Consider the following 20,881-nt stretch of genomic DNA (forward strand, 5'->3'; position numbering starts at 1 on the left):
AAGGCCATAATGTAGCCACAGCATTTACAACTTAGAACACGCATATCTATAAACAAGTCACTTCAGTTCTAGAAACAATGATAAGACTTCTGAAAACTTCAAAGACATACGTGCAAAACTGTATACCAGCCTTCTCTTCGAAAGATATATTTGTGTATGTGTATGTTGGCGTGCCCTTGAAAGAAAGTACCTGATCCCTTGGAGGTGGAGTTATAAGCTGTGAGGCACCGTTCGTGGGTGGTGGGAACCAAACGCCAGTCCTCTGGAAGAGCAGGGATTATTCTGAACTGCTCCATCATCTCTGCAGTCTCTCGGCTACTGGTCTGTTTGTAATGATGAAAACAAGGGAATCGTTTTAGGTAGTAAACCCCCATAAATCACAGCACTCCTTATTGTGGAACACCAAGCTGCAGTACAGGAAGACCAACGGCGTCAGCTAACCCGAACTCTTGGGGATCTGGGAGTCTGAACCACCAACCAAAGAACATACACGGGCTGGACCCAGGCCTCCCTGCACATGTGCAGCTTGGTCTTCATGTGGGTCCTGAACAACTGGAGTAGGGGCTCTCCCAAAATTTGTGGGGCTCCACCCCTCAGAGGAGAAGAATAAGAAGGATGGGGGAAGGATTGTGGGAAGGGCTGACTGGCAGAGGAGCAGTGGGCAGGGATGTAAAGTGAATTAAGTCAAAAGAAAAAACATTTTTTAAAAGAAGAACCATGCAGATTAGTTTTCAAAGATATTTGCCATGAACTCAGTTGGGGAGAAATGGAGAGATCATCTCACTTGTGTGCTAATTTAATTTTGTTTAAGGACACATGGAAAGGGGCTGACAAAACTCTCTGGGAGGATAGACTTCTGATGGTTTTGTGGTCCTAGTACACCTAAAGATAAGAAAGAAAACAGGGTTCTGTCTACATTTGGGGACTTGTACCATTCTGTGTATGTCGGAGATATTTAAGTTGTTTACTGTGTACGGTGACTTACCTTAGAAGTAAAGTCTCAAGAGCCAACGTGTGTAATTTCCTTCCCAAATCTAATTTCTTCTCATCCTCTCCAAATAAATGCCAAACATATTTCAATGTGAGTTTGAAGGAACCCCTTTGACTTCACAGGCACTACATTTTCTCACCCACCTGTCTCACCTCACGACACCTCTAAAGAGGAGTGGGAGGACTGTGAGGAGAAAAACCAGAGTTTCTAAGGAGAGGTGGGCTTCTGCAGCCTTGCAGAGTCACATAGGCTCATACAGACTCACAGGACACAAACACACACACACACACACACAGAGAGAGAGAGAGAGAGAGAGAGAGAGAGAGAGAGAGATCTCAGGTCAGAAACACAGGGAGGCAATGTCAAAAACATTGGTTAATTCCATAGAAGAGGATATTTCCAAAGGTTGCACAGGAACCAGCCCTTTGCTTCCACAAACACTAGCTGGGAGCTGCTTGGTAGGCACAGGAAATCAAAGGCAGTTTGGAGCCACACCCTAGGAAGCCTCTTGCTTCCTAGGTTCCCTGTTCCATCCATAAGACTGCTGGCCAAGCAGTCTGATGCTGCTGAAGGGCACTGGCTAGTCTTTGCACACTGTTCCCTAAACATTTCTAGAATGCAGCTGCCCTGTTGAGCATTAAGGAGCCTATCATGTTTTCTCAAAGCGTTAAGCACCTTCTTTTCATTTTGTACAAAAAAACCGAACACTATGTCCCTGCTCTGAGGCCTGAGCATTGGGTGATCTCAGAAACTTTGAATTCAACGGTGTCGTGTCTTGGGACCCCAGCAACCTTGGTGGCTGCATGTTACAGAGAGCTTAGTCAAGAGAAGGAATGGGATCTTATTTCCAACCTCAGCACCTGTGTCAGTTCAACTTTCCATCACGGTGACAAAAATGCCCGAGACAAACAACTTCTTGGGAGGAAAGATTTATCTGGACTTACTGTTTTCGAGATTTCAGTTCATGGTTGGTTGGTCTGTTGCTTTGGGGGCTGTGGTAGAACAGTACATCTTGGCAGGAGCGCATGACAGAGGGAGCTAATCATTTATGGCAGCCAGGAAGCAAAGAGGAAGAGAGGGGACTGGGGTCTTGGAAGCCCTGTCAAGGACACACTCCAAAGACTTAAACTTCCTCCTCTTAGGGGCTTCACCTTCTAGAGGTTCTCCCACCTCCCAGGAGCAACACAAGCTGGTGACTGACCTTTGACCTTTAGATGTTTGCAGGACATTTCTGACCCAACTAATAGAAGCTTATGTCTCGATTTTCTTTCAATTTTATTTTCCACCTACGGAGCCACAGGGCTTTTATTTCATCTCCCGTTATAAACATAAATATTCCTTGATATGCAGAAGCCTCCTGCCAACATTCCTTAGTATGGCATCTAGAAAAGAGGGTTGCCTTTGTGACCAACTCCAGAAAGGCATGCATGCATGAATCCTGCCTGTTGCTGGTGTTGTGCATGAAAGGAAAGATGGAGATTCTAAGACCAGATCTGTAACCGATCTGCAACCTAGTTCTGCTACTCACAAAGGACACTGAATGGTCATGAACTTCTTTAAAGAATGGCCTCCTTGCATGACTGGTGATGAGATGTAAAACAAGGCTAGAAGGTGCCTCGGCCATGCCAACTGACAAATAGCATCTCTTTCCATTGCTGTACCCAGGCCTGCTACTTGCCCCCTTGTGCTTTCTTCTACAGGAATAGTCAAGGCTCTAGGAAGGAAGACTGCTACCACACGAGAAAGCACACCATTTCTCCTAAGAGACACTGAAAGAAGCTTCTGAAAGAGAGACGTAAGTCAACCTATTGAACCTCTCTACCTCGAACTCTACTCTTGGACACAGTGTTAGTGACTTTTCTGTTACTGTGGTGAAAATGCCCTAGGCCGTGTTCTTTATGAAGAAACGGGGCTTACTAAATTGATAGTTTTGAAGACCAATAGTCCAAACGGCACAATTCTGGATGTAATGAAGACCTGTGAGCTGCATCTTATCATGGCGAGAGTATGTGCAAGAGAAATCACAGGGGGAGGGCATTGGGAACCAGAAGGGAGAGTTGCATAATGATCTTTAAGAATTATTTATTGTATGTATACTATAGCTGCCTTCAGAAGAGGGCATCGGATCCCATTACAGAGGGTTGTGAGCCACCATGTGGTTGCTAGGAATTGAACTCAACCTGGTAAGAGCAGTCAGTGCTCTTAACTACTGAGCCATCTCTCCAGCCCCCTCCATGATGATCTTATTAAAACATTTTCCACATTTATTTTATGTGGGCCAGTGTGTGAGGAGGGCGCATGTGCATATGTTTTCCATGACACATATGGAGGTTGGAAGACATCATTTGGGTGTTAGTTTTTTCCTTCCATCCTGTGAGTTTTGGGGGTCAAATTCAGATCAGGAGACTTGGCCACAAGCACTTTGACTTGCCAAATAACCTTGTTAGCCTCCCATAATCACCTCTATACCTTCCAGCAGCAGATCCTCGGTGATCTATAACCTTCAACTAGGCACCATTTCTTAAAAGTGTGTGTGTGTATGTGTGTGTGTGTGTGTTGTGTGTATGCATGCGCACGCATATGTATGGTTGTATGCTTGTGGTTATATGTGTGTACATGTGATTATATGTGCGTTTGTTTGCATGCATGTGGCTTTATGTGTATGTGCGTGTGGTTATAACTTTATGTATGTGTGTGCATGTATGTGCATGCCACAGAAAGACATCTGGTTTCTCACTGTTCCACACTTTGCCTTATTTCCTTGAGACAGTCTCCCACTGGGCCTGGAGCTAGACTGCCAGGCAGCAAGCTCCCAAGATCTAGTTTTTGCCACCCACAGTTACCTGATGAGCTCTCTCCATAACTCCCTTGAGGAACATACTGAAAGCCATAGCTAAACCCCATCAGCTGATTGGCTTCCAACAAACACAAGAGAAGAATCTTTCCTTGAAACTTGATCTTGTATCAGTGTTTGTATTAGCGACTTTTCTGTTGTTATGATAAAACATGATGACCTCAACCCACTGGAATGAAGAATTTACTTGGGCTTATGGTTCTAGAGGGAGTGTCCACTGTGGCAGGAGGCATGGCATCAAGCAGGAGTGGAGAGCTAGGAGATCACATCTTCAACCGTAAACAGAAGCAGAGAGTGAGCTAGAAATGGGGTGAGACTATGAACTCTCAAAGCCCATCCCCAGGGATGCGCTTCCTCCAGCAAGGCTGTACGTCCTGTAATCTCTGCAAACAGCACCACTAGCTAAGGATCAAATGCACAAGCCTGTGGGGACGTTTCTCATCCAAATGTACTATCCTGTTGAGAGTGAGAATTTTCACTTATAAACTAGAAACCACAGGGACTTGATCAATGTGTTCTGTTTTCTCTTCCCAAATTCTCAAGGAAAAAAAAATCTCTGAAAAGTCCATTCTGTCTCCTGACGGATCTGTGAATTAGATGACCTCTCAAGACTATCCACCTAGCCCATGCTCACAGTGGGGGAAAACATGGTTCTCATTCTCCAATCATTAAAATCCATAGGGGCGGAGGAGCTATCTATACACTTGGCTTCTTACAACGTAAGTGCTGCGTACAATTGATTGATTGATTGATTGACTGATTGAAATATACTGTGCATCCAACGTCAAGATCCTTACGGTGTGATTGTACCATTCAAATTGTCACTTGTCTTTTCTAAGAATAAATGTCAGATGATGTAAAATGAATAGTGTTGGATTCATTTATTTTACTTTCCACAGACCTTCTGGCTGAAAGGCAGGCTCATAAAACATGTGTAGGAGCTGGAAAACCTGGGGTCCTCGCAAGGATGGAAGGGAAAGTGGAATTTAACAACATCACATATCATATTCAGAGTCCAGGTACCAAGCTTCTGCGTGTTGGGGGCTGCGGTAATTAGAATTCTTTTGTGAGTCACTATTTTCCTTGTCAGATAGGATTTTGAGACAGGAGAAAAAGCAAACAGCTTTTCATACTCATCAGAAGTAACTCCCAAACTGACCCACTGACCCACTGACACACTGACCCACTGACCCACTGACCCACTCATTCAGGAGCCCTTTGGGCCCATGGAAAAGGCAAGACGAGATCTCTCTCTCTCTCTCTCTCTCTCTCTCTCTCTCTCTCTCTCTCTCTCTCTCTCTCTCCTTGGAAGTACTCTCAGAAGGATAGGTTTACAGACCATAACTGTCCCTATTTTAGGAGCCTGGGATTTATACTCCCAGCCCTGGCCCTCATGGGGCCTCAGTCCATGGCACTTCATGTCCCTCTAGCCAGTGTTTCCACGGTCCCTGCCCAACTCAACCACTAGCCCAGATAAATGGAGTCCTGCCATGGTGGCATATAAGGGCTTCTTAGATTAATGGTGTTCCTGCTTTCCTTTTGGAAGCCCCAGAGGGAATATCTGCAGATTTAATTCCCAGTTAAAGGTGGAAGTGTGGGCTTGAATCTTGTATCAGGTATCGTTCCCTTCCCGCTCAGCATCTTTAGAAAGGTCAACTCCGGGGAAGATTGGAGCATCAGATCTTCTCCCCGGTGCTGTGTAGAGACTTCTGACCTTTCTGTGGTCCCAATTCCTTCCCACCTCAAAGTTCCCCTCCTGACTTATTTTTTCAAACACTATTTTTATTGAGGTGTAATCTTGAGACTGCATACACGTACATAAAGTCTAAATTTAAAAATAGAATATTTATTTAAAAAATGGCGAATATAGATATTCCTCAAAACTACCAGGTAAAATAATATAAGAAAGTCTGAGAAATTGCTACATCCAAGAGTCTAAAGGACAGTTAGTCGCCAGGCATGCTAGGCGGGTCCTGCTTAAAAACAAAGGCATGAGGAAGGAAATCTGAACACGAGGTGGAGTTTTGTTCATAAAGATGTGCATCATAGACTCCATAACTATAAAAAGTATGCCACACTAATTTAATATGGTAAAAGGAGGAGTAAGTGGACATGAGATGCTATACTCTCTTTTTCGTGTCATGCTATGATTAAAATTATTGTAACCTAGGACGTCTGCTTTGAAGATGGGAAGTGAGTCATGATGCCTGGCAACATCTCTACTAAACTGGACCCTTCGGAAGCCTTCGTGTTTCATTCAGGGGCTGAAATGGCCAGGGCGAGGTCAGGAGAGGCTCAGCAACATGGTCTTCCTTGGTAACCAAGGGTAACCAAGCAATGAGCTCATTACACACACATTTCAGGGATTGCTTGGAAAGCTAGAAATTAACCAGAGAAGATGACTCCATATGCTTGGTTTCTTTAACCTATTATATTCCAGAGAGAATGAATCCCTGGCAGAAAGGAAGCCTGGAAGGAAGGAACTTGAGATCCCCAGGAAAGGAGGGGTGGCTTATATCCGGAGGATGCTTTAGCTCTCTAGAAATAAGCCTTGCTGCTACAGAAGCAAGCCGTTTGGAGCCCTCAATTTCCCAGCCAGTGTCAGGTAGATAGCTCAGACAGGCTTGGGTGGCCCCAGGCATCTGAACTGTCCAATTTAATTTTATGCATTTGAGATTCCAAAGAGGGTCACCCAGGAAGTTGTTCTTATTTATTGTCTTTGAATGTTGTGTTTGAATACCTCGCTGACCACAAGAGATGAACAGGGTTTTATTTATTTGTTTGTTTATTAGTTCTTTCGTGTGTGTGTGTGTGTGTGTGTGTGTGTGTGTGTGTGTGTGTGTGTGTGTGTGTGTGTGTGTGTGGTGCGTCTTCCCCTAGTTCCCTCCCTGATTGCTTCAACGTCTCCAGAATTGTGTCCCGAGTCTAGCTCAGTGGAACAATCCCATGAATCCCTGCTGCTCCGGTCGCTTGAAGTGGGCTTCTGAACTTCTGCCCTCCCAGCCTTTTCTTTCTTGTTGACGTCTCAGCCCTTGAAACAAGGTCTTGGCTCCTTTCTCATTTCAGGATTTCATTTTGGGTGTGCAGGTTTCGGGAGGGGTGGGGTGGGGGCTAGAACACCTGTCCGCTGATCGCCTGCCACTCCGCATCTGGGCCCTGGCTGACAGGCTTGTCTGCTTTGACTAATGATGTGATTGATGGACAAAATAAGGAAGAACATACAAAAAAACATTTCTGTCTGGGCTGGTGTGTCAGCAAGCCTTCATCAAGTGGCTGCTGAAGGTATATTTTGCCGCACGCCTCATTACACAGTAATGGCATTCCCAGGCAAAGCTGTTTCTTTTCATGACACAAGACAGCAGGCAGCTTTATGGGCGCTGGGCCCACCGAGCCCGGAGGAAGGAGAGGCACACTAAAGAGCGGTCATTTCTAAAAGTGCCTCAAGTTGCTTTTTTGTTGTCATGAATTTAATATGAATCAACACAATATGAAACGGGCATGAGGGATTTTAGTGACTAGTGATTTTTTAAGACCGCTGTCTAAACAGCCATCAAGGAAGAAAGGGGAAGGGGGAACAAATTCACGATATTTTCTTCCTCCAAACCTGTTGCAAAAAAAAAGGAGTCATCTGTCAATTTTATTGCATTTAAAAAAGTACACAGAAGCATACAGTCCAAACAAATGTCTTCTTTCAGGCTAAACATGTGGGAAACGCCACATCGCTAATGCCAGAATCATCCCAGTCAGCAAACGGAGTATTCATAACCCCATTCCGACGGCCTGCTGTGGATGGGGTGACATTCATGAGAATTACAAATGTGGCCTCTTTGTGCGTGTAATGATGATCTGAATGTCTGTTCTGGCTGGAACATGAGGGGTACAGGGAACAGCATCACACAACTAACAAGGTACCCAGCACTTCCAGTGCAGGGCTGGTGATGAAAGGGGCTCATGGCTAAAACTCAGAAGCAGGGGGCAAATGCTTAGCCTACTCCCCTCTTTCTTCTTTAGGGTACCCTTGAAATAGCCTTTGGGATTTGGTCATAGGATCCTGCTTCAGATTTTGCAAAGGATTTTAGATTCCTCTTTCTTTCTTTTTCTTTCTTTCTTTCTTTCTTTCTTCCTTCCTTCCTTCCTTCCTTCCTTCCTTCCTTCCTTTCTTTCTTTCTTTCTTTCTTTCTTCTTCCTTCTTTTCTTTTTCCTTCCTTCCTTCCTTCCTTCCTTCTTTTGTGGAAAATTTTCTTCTCTAAGGCATTTTATTACATGTGTTATACTCTTTCCCCTACACACACATTGGACTGTTTCCAAAGAGAAAATGCTTCAAATGAAGTTTCATTTGAAACATGCTTTTTTATTCCTTCCTGCTAACGGTGATGAGTCTTCAGCGGTAGATTGTCGAGAATAATATTCTATTTTAATGAGTTGTGATTAGGAATAAAAAGACTCTCTTCCCATAATAAATACTCGATAATAAATTAGAAGAGGTATACAGGATCCTTAGCTTTAGTTAAAGAATACGCAAATGCAAAAATCTTGTTATGACAAATTTGAGAAAAAGCTTCTCGTGTGTATTTTAATTGAGTGTTTGGGGAGGCCAAATGATTGACACGTACGTCAATTTTGACATCGTGGTGCACACGTTCATGCAAGCTGATGATGGAGAAGACAGTAACTGTGTCAACGTGGTAATTAGTCCTCGAGTCCCTGGGGCTGGGGACATCCATGTAGCAGCTTAGAAAGACTCTAAAGGTGCTCGGAATGAAGCAGCCCGTGTCTTATCTGCACAACAATGAGCTTACAAAGGGAACGAAGGCGGGTGGGCTGCTCTATTTTTCTTTCCTCCTTCTTGTCCTCCTCCTGTTCCCTCTTTGAACAAAAGCAGACATTAGTGACAGCCTTTGTTAATGTCCCACATCTGTTTGTTATTATTCCTTAAATTTTGACATCAAGGCAAGTGGTTTTGGGTCGAAAGAGCCGGGGGACTATACCTCTCTGAGAGTTAAGGCAGGGCAGGGTTGCCCTCAGAGCAGAGGAATGCAGAGTGAGCTAGCCAGCACATAGGTGCTGAGGTGATGGCAATCCGCTAAGGGAACCTTGTGGAATCCGGAAGTAGGTGGTTTTTGTCAAGACACACACTGGTTGATCAGTGTAGGGTTTCCGGAGCTGGGCTCAGCTCGGAAGGGAGGCATGTGCCACAGAGATGTGTGCTGTGTCTCTTCACCTCCTGCAAACCTTCCACTGTGCACCGGCTCCTTGGCCTGGCAGCCTAGTGGTACTCTGCTTGTGATTGACAACTTCAAAGCCAAGTCCTGATTTACGGCTGTGCCTTTGTCAGTGCTGGAACTGCTTTCTGAGGGGTTAATCTTCATGCAAGGTCACCACTGCGCAAACAATAGAGCGTGATCTTACAAACACCCAGAAGGGGTAGGTCAGTTGCTGGGATGTAGCCTCTTGATGGCTCCAAGAGAAAAAGTAAATGCAGGGCCAGATGCCGCACTGGCTCTGATATGGTAGATTCTGTCGCAGAAAACATACTAATGTAAGTAAAATAATGAGGTCAAGAATAGTTAATACATCACCTAGTCATATATTACCTTATCAGACATTATACATTGTGCACAAGGACATGTGCTATGTCACCATTGTCATCACCACCATGTGACCACAAACGCTGCCAGGATGGTTCCAGCATCACCGGGCAATAGGGATTTTTCAGCTCCCTTGTCATATCAGGGACCATGAGTTTCTTTCAGAGTAGACTGTGCCCATCACTGTTGACTGAAACACATGTGGGCTGTGACTCTGACTTGATGGGAATATCCCTAGCTATGCTCGGACCAAAAGGGTGACTCTGTAGAAGATAGTCGAAGTCACCCACTGTCAGTGGCTCGTGGGTGAGGGGCAGGGGAATCATGAACCTCTTCCCCTACACAGACGTATGTGGATAACGTATATCAGTGTACATAGGTTAGCGCTTTTTAGGAAAGAGAACATGATGTTAAGCGGGGAGAGAGAGATGGGCGTCGGCCTGGGAGGAGTTAAGGGGAGGAGTTGAGGATGAACGTAATCAAAATACATTTTATGAAATTCCCGAAGAGTTAATAAAAAAAACATGAAATGTAAAAGTATGAATCTCAGAGGATCCCAGGATCCTCTTACTTATTTATTCTTGCCAAGACTCTGAGAACTGGCACTCTTCCAAACTCCAGGAGCAAGTAATGGCTATAGTGTAGTTTCCCTATGTGGTACCCCAGGGCTGCAATCTCTCCGTTCTCCCAGAAGGTCTTTAGTTTCAGAGGTGATGGCTGTAGGACCCACTGAAGAGCGAAATCATTTAGCGACAGAGATACTGTCCCTCAGCAAAATGCTAGACGCCAGGGGGAAGAAGCTTCCAAGTGGGTGATGCTAAGCACGAGAGTAGAAAAGGAAAAAAGACCATCATTTCCGGTGATTTTCTTTAATCCTACGGGAACCAGCCACCCGATCCCAGGCGGCCCAAGGTACTAGAGCATCCCATCCCCCCATCAGGTTTATCTGTCTGTCTTGATCAATTTTCACTCACAAAACTTAGCATTTGTGCAGAGTTTTCCTGCCTTTTGTTCTCTCAACTGCCAGCCGCTGAAGGAAGCCTTGTGGGAGAGTCATACCGGAAGCCGATTTCCACCTGAAGCTCTGGTTCCTGTCACCAGGTTAGCTTGTCTAATTGTCATGCCTTTTCTGCTATTTTTAATAGAAGCAATTGGATTACTCAGTCTTGCAAAGATCCTCTTCAAGTCCATTTGGTTCACATGCCCAGAACATCAAAAGTGGTTTGTTCGTCTGTTTGTTTTTGTAGGTGATTTTTATTTTTTTAGAAGAGGGGTTCATTATATGATCTGGGTTAGCCTTGAAGTCCTTTTGTAGCCCAGGCTCTCCTTGAATTGGATAACCTCCTGCCTGGGTCACCAGTGCTAGGATCACAGGAATGTGCCAGCACCCCCCAGTAATCTGCTGAGATTAATATTAGGGTTATTTGTTTAATCTGTGAGATTGCTTCGATGGGTGCTGTAAGGCAGTTGCAGCTGAGACATGGGATTGCCTTGTGTCTCAGATCCTTTTCTACTGCTGGGATAAAACATCATGGCCCAGGAAGGCTTATAAAAGAAAGCGTTTAACTGGGCTTGGAGTTTTCCAAGTCCACGGATGACAGAGCAGAGGCAGGAGAGTTGAGAGGCTGCATCTTGATCTGAGGGCAGGAGAGTGCACCACTAGATTTGGCCTAGGGCTTTCTGAAACCTCAGAGCCCATCCCAATGACACGCCTCCTCTAAGGCCACACCTCCTCTAAGGCCACACCCCCTGGTCCTTCAGAACCTGACCTGCTACTCAGTAAACCTATGTGGCCTTTCTCATTCAAATAACCATAGCTTGCATTCTAAACACAGGTGACTCTTTTTCTGCTCCCCGCGACCCAGCAACAGCATAGATGCAGATCCTGGGGTTCAGAGACCTGTTTCCAAATCTTGACATCAGCCTGCCTGTGGGAAGGGTGACTGCAGAGGGAGCAATAGCATCCACTGGACGTCATAGGTGGAGGAATGTTAGGAAGGGGTTGAGGTGGGTTTAGAACTACCAAATCTTGGCTGGGCACTGAGTGGATGCAAGGAGACCTTTGGAGACTTGAAGCCAACGCAGACGTTCACTTTCCACATCCCTCATAGTTGCATATTACTTCAGTGGCTTCATTTCATGTAGATTCATGGACATCAGCTCATAATTCCCACTCCCTCTAGTGCTCGCCCTAACACTTGCTGTGGACTGTAAGCTGCGACAGACCTTGCGAGTCTGTGTGCACACGGGCACAGCCCACAGGGTAGGAGACTTTCTGGTGCAAGAAATAAAACTTAACACCCCTCACTTTGAATCCTTTCTTCCCCTTCGCTGTCCCCTCCCCCTTCTTCTGAGGGACCACCTTGCGAAGGAGTTTCGTGTAACTTTTCAGATGTATAGGATGGAGCAGTTAGCGGAGCTCAGAGGAGACCAGGATCCCCTGGTTGGTGCCAGGATGTCATAAACCTAAAGCCTGCCTGGATCAGACGCGAGCCTTTGTCTCCGCGCTATGTCAGATGGCTGGTGGGTAGGTCTGAGTACCAGGAGCCCCCTTCCCGCTGCAGCTGTACACATCTGCTCTCCACCTTGGGATCGCCATCCTCCGTGGCCAAAGTCTTTGAACTGCGATGAGGTGTGTGAAACACCCCATCGACACATCCTATCAGATATCTTTTGAAATGAAAATCTCTTAGATCAGTTTCAACTCATTCCAAATGTCACAAGCACCCTCCAGGCTGAAAACCAATCCTGCCTCCACCCTTGATTTGTTTGAAATGCGTTATGGGTGTATGGGCAGGAAAGCTGGTACGTGTGGAGCTGGGGGTTTAGGGTAGGGATCGATTGTTCTGGGGGCTGTGCTGACTGGGCAGTGCCTCCTTATATGTAGTTGTTCAGTAGCCTCAGCTTCTTCACTACGAAGCCTAGGGCTTTAGGCTTGATGTTGTCCCATCTTTTCTGTTTCTCCAAATTCCCATGCTGTCCAGAGGTTAATCCAAGTCCTCCCCTCTGCACCTCTTACATCAAATTGTTATCACTTACTGATCCATGGGGAGGAGTTGAGAAAAAGAGGGGTACTCTAGTGCATTCTCCTGCACCTCCATTTCATACAGATTGCTCTCTTTCCCCCTTTTCAGCTCACAGTTACGTGTGTGTGTGTGTGTGTGTGTGTGTGTGTGTGTTGCACGCAGATTTATGCAGACACACCCGTTCACCCTGGCGATGGTGCTATCAGCTTCATTGAAGGGAGATTTGGTTAATCGCCTGATATTGCTCCAAAGGAACCTGAAATAAAACCGAAGCACGCCAACGCACAAATCACGCCATATACATGACAAAAACAAACACCATAAAAGGGGTGAAAAGAATTCGAAATACCGTGACTACTAACTTTTATCCATAAATATGACCAAGGCTGTTTTCTGACTCTATTTTGAAAGGAAGAGCTATTGTAAAATGAAGAAAGGGAACTTAAAATAATAGGAATTTAAGGCAAAGTGTGTGTTATTAAAAGTTCGTGGTGTTGGAGAGCCAAACTCCTATCCCACTACTGAGATTTAATATGTACTTCACACAAAAGTAAATCATGTAATATTTTCATGGCAGGCATAGAATTTTATGGCTTTTATGACTATCATGGAATTGGGATTCATATTTTATAGACAGCTCTAATAACATCAAGAAACTGCTCTGGGAAAAATGGGGGCTTAGAGGAAGACGAATGATCACTCAGCAGAAGCTAAAATCAAGCATAATTAAAGCCCAGAGGTAAAGATGTTTCTGTGGTCCCCGGACTCCAGGCAGGCCTAGGCTTTCAGCAGGGACCGAGGAGTGAAGGGTCATCTTCACAAAGCAAGACTCTTAGCACCACAGGTTCTTGGTTCTTACAAATGCCCATCACCAGGGTGGAAGGGCAACCGGACTAGCCCATCCCTACCTGGAAGTACCTTGGGGAGGACACTCGGAGGTTTGATGTCCTGTATCTCCTCCTTGGGGAACAGTCTCTGGTTTTATAGGGAGCAGAAGCAGCTGTAGAGGAAGACTCTTGGGACTTTGCACCTCACTCACCCTTCCTTGCAGCAAACGACGTCTCTGCATCCGGAGCACATGAGAAGTACGGAGCTCGTCTGAAGTAATTTCACAGCACCCGTTTGTTACCCTGTGCCTTGCTGAGTTTAGTGAAGATTTCTATCCATGAGGGAGAGAGCTGGAGGGCGTGTGTCTGTTTTTCTCCTCCAGGTACAAGGTTCCCTAGTGCTCTACCACGTTGGTAAATATAGCCCAGACCATTCAGCCTTGCTGAGATTTGATTCTCCATTTAATTCTCCTCCCTGTGCCACAGAGTGTACCATAGCTCTCATTCTTGGCACAGGCTGACACACAGACTGTCTACCGAATGGCTCCTGTGTTCCTGTCATCCATCTCATGCCTTTTCCACAATCTCATGGTGACCCCCAAGTCTCCTTAAACTCACCCCTCTCCTACAGATACAGGGTAAAGCACTGGGCAGTCCATTGATGACCTTGACCCAGCTCTGTTACTATGTGACCTTAGGCTGCTCCTCCTGAGATCTTCCCTGTTGGAGGAAGATGGGCGTCAAGTTTTCCTTCTCTGGAAAATTATGAGCAGCGAAGCTTAGCAAAAGATCATGCGTCATGTAAATTGCAAAGAGCCGTGTGCACGGGGAGCCCAAACACAATGGATGTGTTAACAGCCCCTCCTCCCCGGTCGGTCACATGAACTATGCAGGCCAGCGATAGCCAGACAGTGGGATGGAAGCAAGGCCTCACCTGGCATTTCAGCCTCCACACACAGCGTGAAATGTGACTCCCATGAGCTCTCTTCTGTATCACTGAATGGTATTTTGAGGCAGTATTTCTGCTCTGTTCTCAGAAATGTCTGAGCCCTGCCTCTAACAGCCTCGGTAGAGAGATGCTCACAAGGAAGAATCCCCCTCTGAGGGGTTGACAGCAACGGTCCTTCTTCCCCAAGTTACATCTTGGTCCTGCTTCCCTTGTGGCACGCTGGTGAGGCCTGACCTCCCCATAACCCTGGTATGAGGCCGTGATGAATGGAAGGAAAGCTCTCTCGGCAGAAACAGTACACAAAGGACAGAGGTAGCCCACGTTCTCAGGGGTATGAGGATTACTCATCCCTGTCAATCAGACCCCAGGAGAATAGAACCCTGGCTGGAGCTTAGGGTGAGCAGAGAGGAACTACAGGCCTCCTGCCTCTGGGGAAGACCCCACTGGAGGCCACAACCCTGGGCCTCTGCCTCCTTGGAGTCTTGTTTTTTTTTTAGTTTGCAATGTTGGGAATGGAACCTGGGTCTTGCCGGGGCCAGACAAATGCTCTACCACTGAGCCATCTTCTTCCAACCCTTGACTCTTTTTGTATGACAGAACTGGTTGCAAATGCCCTAACGGCTGTGCTCCTTGAGGATCCTCTCCAAACCTCTCGTTAAAGCCTTAAGGTAATTTCCATTCTCATCAAATGGCTTTGATAAAAATATTCAGCCCCAGCCTCCTTCCCATTTGACTCTTAACTTGATAAGACATAATTTGCAATTGATTATTGCTCAGACATTCCTGGCACTGCATGGTGACCTGGTCATACATCTCACTTGCTCTCTGCCAATTCAGAGTGGGGGGAGGTGTTCTTTGACCTTTGAACTTTCTAAGGGGCAACTCTGGGGTCATTTGGGCTATTAGGAATCACAGGACGCTACTCTGCAGCGGACAGGGAGGTATATAGACGCACGAAGTCCTGAACTGAGGTGTTTTTTCTTTTTTTCCTACTCTTGGTAAGACACGCGTATTTTTCAGAGTTGGAAAAAAAATGTCTTGAATGGATGAGCTTCGTATATATATGTTTTTAATGTGATTTCCCTGTATTTATTTGGGTGATCACAATTTATGCCAAGTGAAAAGGTTACGTGTCCTGGAAACTGAATTACCTCATTTATTTGTAGACATGATACAGTGCAGAACGGCGGAGGGTTCATCCTCTTTGCTTTGCCCCTGACCTCACCCCTGAGCCTGGAGGTGGGCATCTCAGTGACAGTCACCTTCCTGAGAACAGAGTGACCACTGCCTTCATAGGCAGATTCTGAAGCCAGTAAGTCTTTGGGGGCTACTGTGGGTGTCCATTTCTCAATAGTTGCCTCAGTACATAGTATATTACTTTTGATGTTGTTTGAGACAGGATGTTTCTATGTACCCAGGCTGGCCTCCAGCTCATGACTGTCCTGAGTCTGGGATTGATGGCTGGAAGGCTTCTGCAACCACCGATTTTCCTTAGTACTAATGGAGTCGCATCCAGATGCAATCACCTGTTATTTCCTAAGGGCCATCCTGCCAGGCTTGGGCTCTGGTCTGTTCCTCTCCAGGGTTCATCAGAGGCAGCACGCCTTGGTCATCTTTCCATAACTACACTTCAACCTGAAGACTTAATTGTAAATGGAATTATTTCCTTCTGGCGTCTCACCATCCCTGACAGACCCACTGCATAAAAGAGGAAGCCCAGAGGATGATGTCCTGGCTTGCCTGTGGCAGAGCCTACGGAGTGGGGCCTGGCCTGCACCAGTCACTCTCCCAGCCTGTGACAGGCCTGTTTTCCTAGGGTCTCTGGTTGACACTAAATCATCTTCCATCCTAAGGAAAGGCTCTTCTGGAGGAGAAACAGCTCAGGAGATGCTTGGCTGAGGGTGGGACTCCCCTGTGCCCCCCCCCAAGTCCTACCCTGTCCCTTGTTTGTGACCATGAATTGGACTGTGCCAAGCCTCCATGCGCATTGGCTGCTCCCAGGCTGGGCCCTTTTGGCTTGCCTCGCCATCACTTCCATATTACCCGGGAGTAATTGGATATTGGCAACCAATTATGGGATTTTTCACGTCAGCTTCATCAGTGCCTCTTAGACAACTGAGCCAGAGTCTCTTTTAGATGAAGAGGGAAATTATAAAAATTTGCATTAATGTCCTTTGAGACATGAAAGCCCTGGACCTGATGGGCTGAGAAAAAGGAGAAAGGAGACAGTAGCTTGGCCCCTTGTTCCAGGGGCGCCAGCCTCCTTGACGCCTGCGTACAACTGACCCCTGTGTCCTTCTCTGCCCCTTTCATTTGTCCTTCCTTTGTTCCTATTAAAATGAGGGTGACTCTGATTCTGGGGACTTAAGGGGGCTTTCTGAAGTGACCACAGAGACACTGAAGACTGTGGCTCCAAGGAAGACCTTACAGGCTGCAGGGGGAAGGAAGAGTGGAAGCTGAGGTGGAAGGAGGGTGGGAACTGAGGGGGGAAGGAAGGTGGGAACTGAGGGGGAAGGAGGGGTGGGAGCTGAGGGGGAAGGAAGGGTGGGAACTGAGGGGGAAGGAAGGGTGGGAACTGAGGGGGAAGGCAGGGTGGGAGCTGAGGGGGGTGGCAGGGTGGGAACTGAGGGGGAAGGAGGGGTGGGAACTGAGGGGAAGGAAGGGTGGGAACTGAGGGGAAGGAAGGTGGGAGCTGAGGGGAAGGAGGGGTGGGAACTGAGGGGGAAGGAGGGGTGGGAACTGAGGGGGGGAAGGGGTGGGAACTGGGGGGAAGGAGGGGTGGGAACTGAGGGGGAAGGAAGGGTGGGAAAGGAAGGGTGGGGGGGGGGAAGGAGGGGTGGGAACTGAGGGGAAGGAGGGGTGGGAACTGAGGGGGAAGGAGGGGTGGGAACTGAGGGGGAGGGGTGGGAACTGAGGGGAAGGAGGGGTGGGAACTGAGGGGGAAGGAGGGGTGGGAACTGAGGGGGAAGGAGGGTGGGAACTGGGGGTGGGGAAGGGGGGGAAGGAGGGTGGGAACTGAGGGGGGGAAGGAGGGGGGAACTGAGGGGGGAGGAGGGTGGGAACTGAGGGGAAGGAGGTGGGAACTGAGGGGGGGAAGGGAGGGGGGGGAACTGAGGGGGGAAGGAGGGGTGGGAGCTGAGGGGGAAGGAAGGGTGGGAACTGAGGGGGAAGGAAGGGTGGGAGCTGAGGGGGAAGGCAGGGTGGGAGCTGAGGGTGGAGGCAGGGTGGGCACTGAGGGGGAAGGAGGGGCGGGAGCTGGAGGGGAAGGAAGGAGGGGTGGGAGCTGAGGGGGAAGGAGGGGTGGGAGCTGAGGGGGAAGGAGGGGGGGGAACTGAGGGGGAAGGAGGGGTGGGAACTGAGGGGGAAGGAGGGGTGGGAACCGAGGGGGAAGGAGGGGGGGGAGGTGAGGGGGAAGGAGGGGTGGGAGCTGGGGGGAAGGAGGGGTGGGAGCTGAGGGGAAGGAGGGGGGAACTGAGGGGGGAAGGAGGGGTGGGAACTGAGGGGAAGGAGGGGTGGGAACTGAGGGGGAGGAAGGGTGGGAACTGAGGGGAAGGAGGGGGTGGGAACTGAGGGGGAAGGAGGGGTGGGAGCTGGAGGGGAAGGAGGGGTGGGGAGCTGAGGGGGGGGGGGGTGAAGGAGGGGTGGGAACTGAGGGGGGAAGGAGGGGTGGGAACTGAGGGGGGGAAGGAAGGGTGGGAACTGAGGGGGAAGGAAGGGTGGGAACTGAGGGGGAAGGAGGGGTGGGAGCTGAGGGGGAAGGAGGGGTGGGAACTGAGGGGGAAGGCGGGGTGGGAACTGAGGGGGAAGGAGGGGTGGGAACTGAGGGGGAAGGAGGGGTGGGAACTGAGGGGGAAGGAGGGGTGGGAACTGAGGGGGAAGGAGGGGTGGGAACTGAGGGGGAAGGAGGGGTGGGAACTGAGGGGGAAGGAGGGGTGGGAACTGAGGGGGAAGGAGGGGTGGGAGCTGAAGGAGGGGGGTGGGAGCTGAGGGGGAAGGAGGGGGGGAACTGAGGGGGGGAAGGAGGGTGGGAACTGAGGGGAAGGAGGGGTGGGAACTTAGGGGGGGGAAGGAAGGGTGGGAACTGAGGGGAAGGAGGGGTGGGAACTGAGGGGAAGGAGGGGTGGGAGCTGAAGGGGAAGGAAGGGTGGGAACTGAGGGGGGAAGGAGGGGTGGGAGCTGAGGGGGGAAGGGTGGGAAGGGGGAGGGGTGGGAACTGAGGGGGGAGGAAGGGTGGGGAACTGAGGGGGAAGGAGGGGTGGGAACTGAGGGGAAGGAGGGGTGGGAGCTGAAGGGGAAGGAGGGGTGGGAGCTGAGGGGGGGAAGACAGGGCTGGGAGTTGTGGACACAGCTGAAGCTGACATTACCATACTGACCCTGCTGTCCCTAAATATACCTCTGGGGTCACTGCAGGTGTTAGTTATTTCCCTCTTCACTGAGACAAAATAACTGACAGAAGCAACCAGGGCAAGGAGGGGCTTATTTTGACTCATGGCTCCAGGGGGACAGTCTGTCATGGTGGGAAGTGTGGCTTCTCTGAGAGTGAGAATTTGCAGCCTGGCTTGCTCACTGGCAACTATGACTAAGACCAGTAGTGGCGCCTGGTACTGAGCTTTAAGGCCTAAACCTTGTGAGTTTAAGGCCTAAACATCAGCCAGCTAGGTCCCTTGACTACCAGACCCTCCCAACACAGCTCTGTGGGCTGGGGACCAAGTGCTCTGACACAGGGGCTTCTGCATCCAGAGCACAGCACCTCAAACGGTTCCACAGTTCCTGCGTGCCTGTGGCTTATTGCTTTTTCTTTTCTGGGGTGTTCTGTGATCGGGACAGGGTATCAGCCTAGCAACAAAAGCTGGGAGTTATTAGACTGCTTGCTCCTCTCAGTGACACAGTCCCAGGACCTGCTCTTCATGGCCACTGAGAGGAGGCCCCGGGAGTGAGACTGGGCCAGCTGCCCACGGTGGCATCCTGACCCTCCTTAATTAACTCTTTCCAGATGTACGGCCTCCCTAGCTCAGTTCTTTATCCCATCAACTCGTGCCTTCCCAGGATCACTCCTGCGTCAAGCCTACTTACAAATCCTTCCCATGCGTGTCTCAAGGGCTTCTTCTTGAAAAGCCATCGTAAGGCAACCACACATGTCAGGTGCATGACACCCAAACACGAGGTGGAAGCGGAAAGGACGGATTGTTCTGAACTCTGTCTCCCTAGTTTTTCAGCCTTGCAACCACAGGGCACCCTGAGCTCTGAAGGATGTGGACATTGTCAACCGATCTCCTGCCACCAGGCCCATGAACTCTGCCCTCTTGGAGCCCTCTGCACGTGCCCACCTGTGCCGGGTGGTGGGCAATCTGATTGATCTGGTATGTCTGGGCCGAGGAGGGGAGCTGAACACTTCTCTCTGGGAGGGAGTTTCAGCTCATTTCACAGATGAAATCAATCAGATCTAAACCCGCACTCACAGTGGCCACGAGAAGCAAACCCGAGCAGTGGGGGGTCAAATGGGAGCCGTCCTTGCTCCCTGCCCGTCTGGCTCTACCTTGGCAGTGGGGGTCACTGGTCCTTGGGCTGTGAGGAAGCATGGCTGCCTTCAAAACAGGTGCAGAGGCCGGTCCACTTGCCAGAGCCATCAGCACCATACTGGTTCACTGAGGGAAGTCAGACCGGAAAGGTGGCTTTCCAGCAAAGACAGATCCTAAATCATGCTGATATAAATTTTCTTTGTTCTCTAGCTGTTGTTTGGCTAACTGTGCGGACAGGGAAAGGGCTCAGGAATGCCAATTAACAGTGTTAGGTTTCCTTTGCTTTCCTAGGTGACATGGACCGGTGAGAATCTGTAACAGGAATTGCAGGCTTCTTCTAGAAGCAGCTTCGATGAGTAGGCTAAAGCCACTGACCTTTGAGTGGCAGGGTGTCTCAGTTGGCTTTCTGTTGCTGTAATAAGTACCATGGTCAAAAGCAACTTGGGGAGGAAAGGGTTTGCTTGGCTTCTACATCCTATGTCTCAGTCTATCATCGAGGGAAGTCAGGGCAGAAATCTGGAGCAGAGGCCATGAAGGGACACCGCTTACTGACTTGCTGTTCATGGCTTGCTTAGTCCTCCTTATACATCTTAGAACCACTTGCCAAGGGGAGGCATTGCCCGTAGTGGGTAGGCTGGGCCTTCTTCCCAGATGACTCTATCCTGTGTCAACTTGACAACACATATTCGGCACAGAGACGGTTTCTCTGTCTTCCAGCCGTCGTCCATAAGCAGAAGTTGGGATGCTAATGTAATCCTTCTCCAGGATGCTAGGACTCAAGCCTGCCTACTGAAGGAAGATGGCATAAGTAAACAGAGGCCTGTGTTGACAATTGCCTCTGCAGATCCCTGTGTCCTTTCTCAGCATTAACCACCCTCACATGGGTGGATGACATCCCCTTCCCCACAGCTCTGTAACTCTGGGACTCACACTGAGAAGCCGATGTGAGAAACTGGCCAACATGAAGGTGATCACCTTCTTAGACTTGTTGACTCTTTAAAGCTTCAGACTGACAGGGAGGAAACCACTACTTCTGTACAAATGGCTGCTTTTCGCGGTTTCCTTATAGTTCCAGGTAAGCTAGGTGAAAAGGCTTCTTCCGCAAGGAAACAACAGCGTGCTCTGTA

Source organism: Rattus rattus, chromosome 2 (genome assembly GCF_011064425.1).
Source record: "Rattus rattus isolate New Zealand chromosome 2, Rrattus_CSIRO_v1, whole genome shotgun sequence".
NCBI lineage: Eukaryota > Metazoa > Chordata > Mammalia > Rodentia > Muridae > Rattus > Rattus rattus.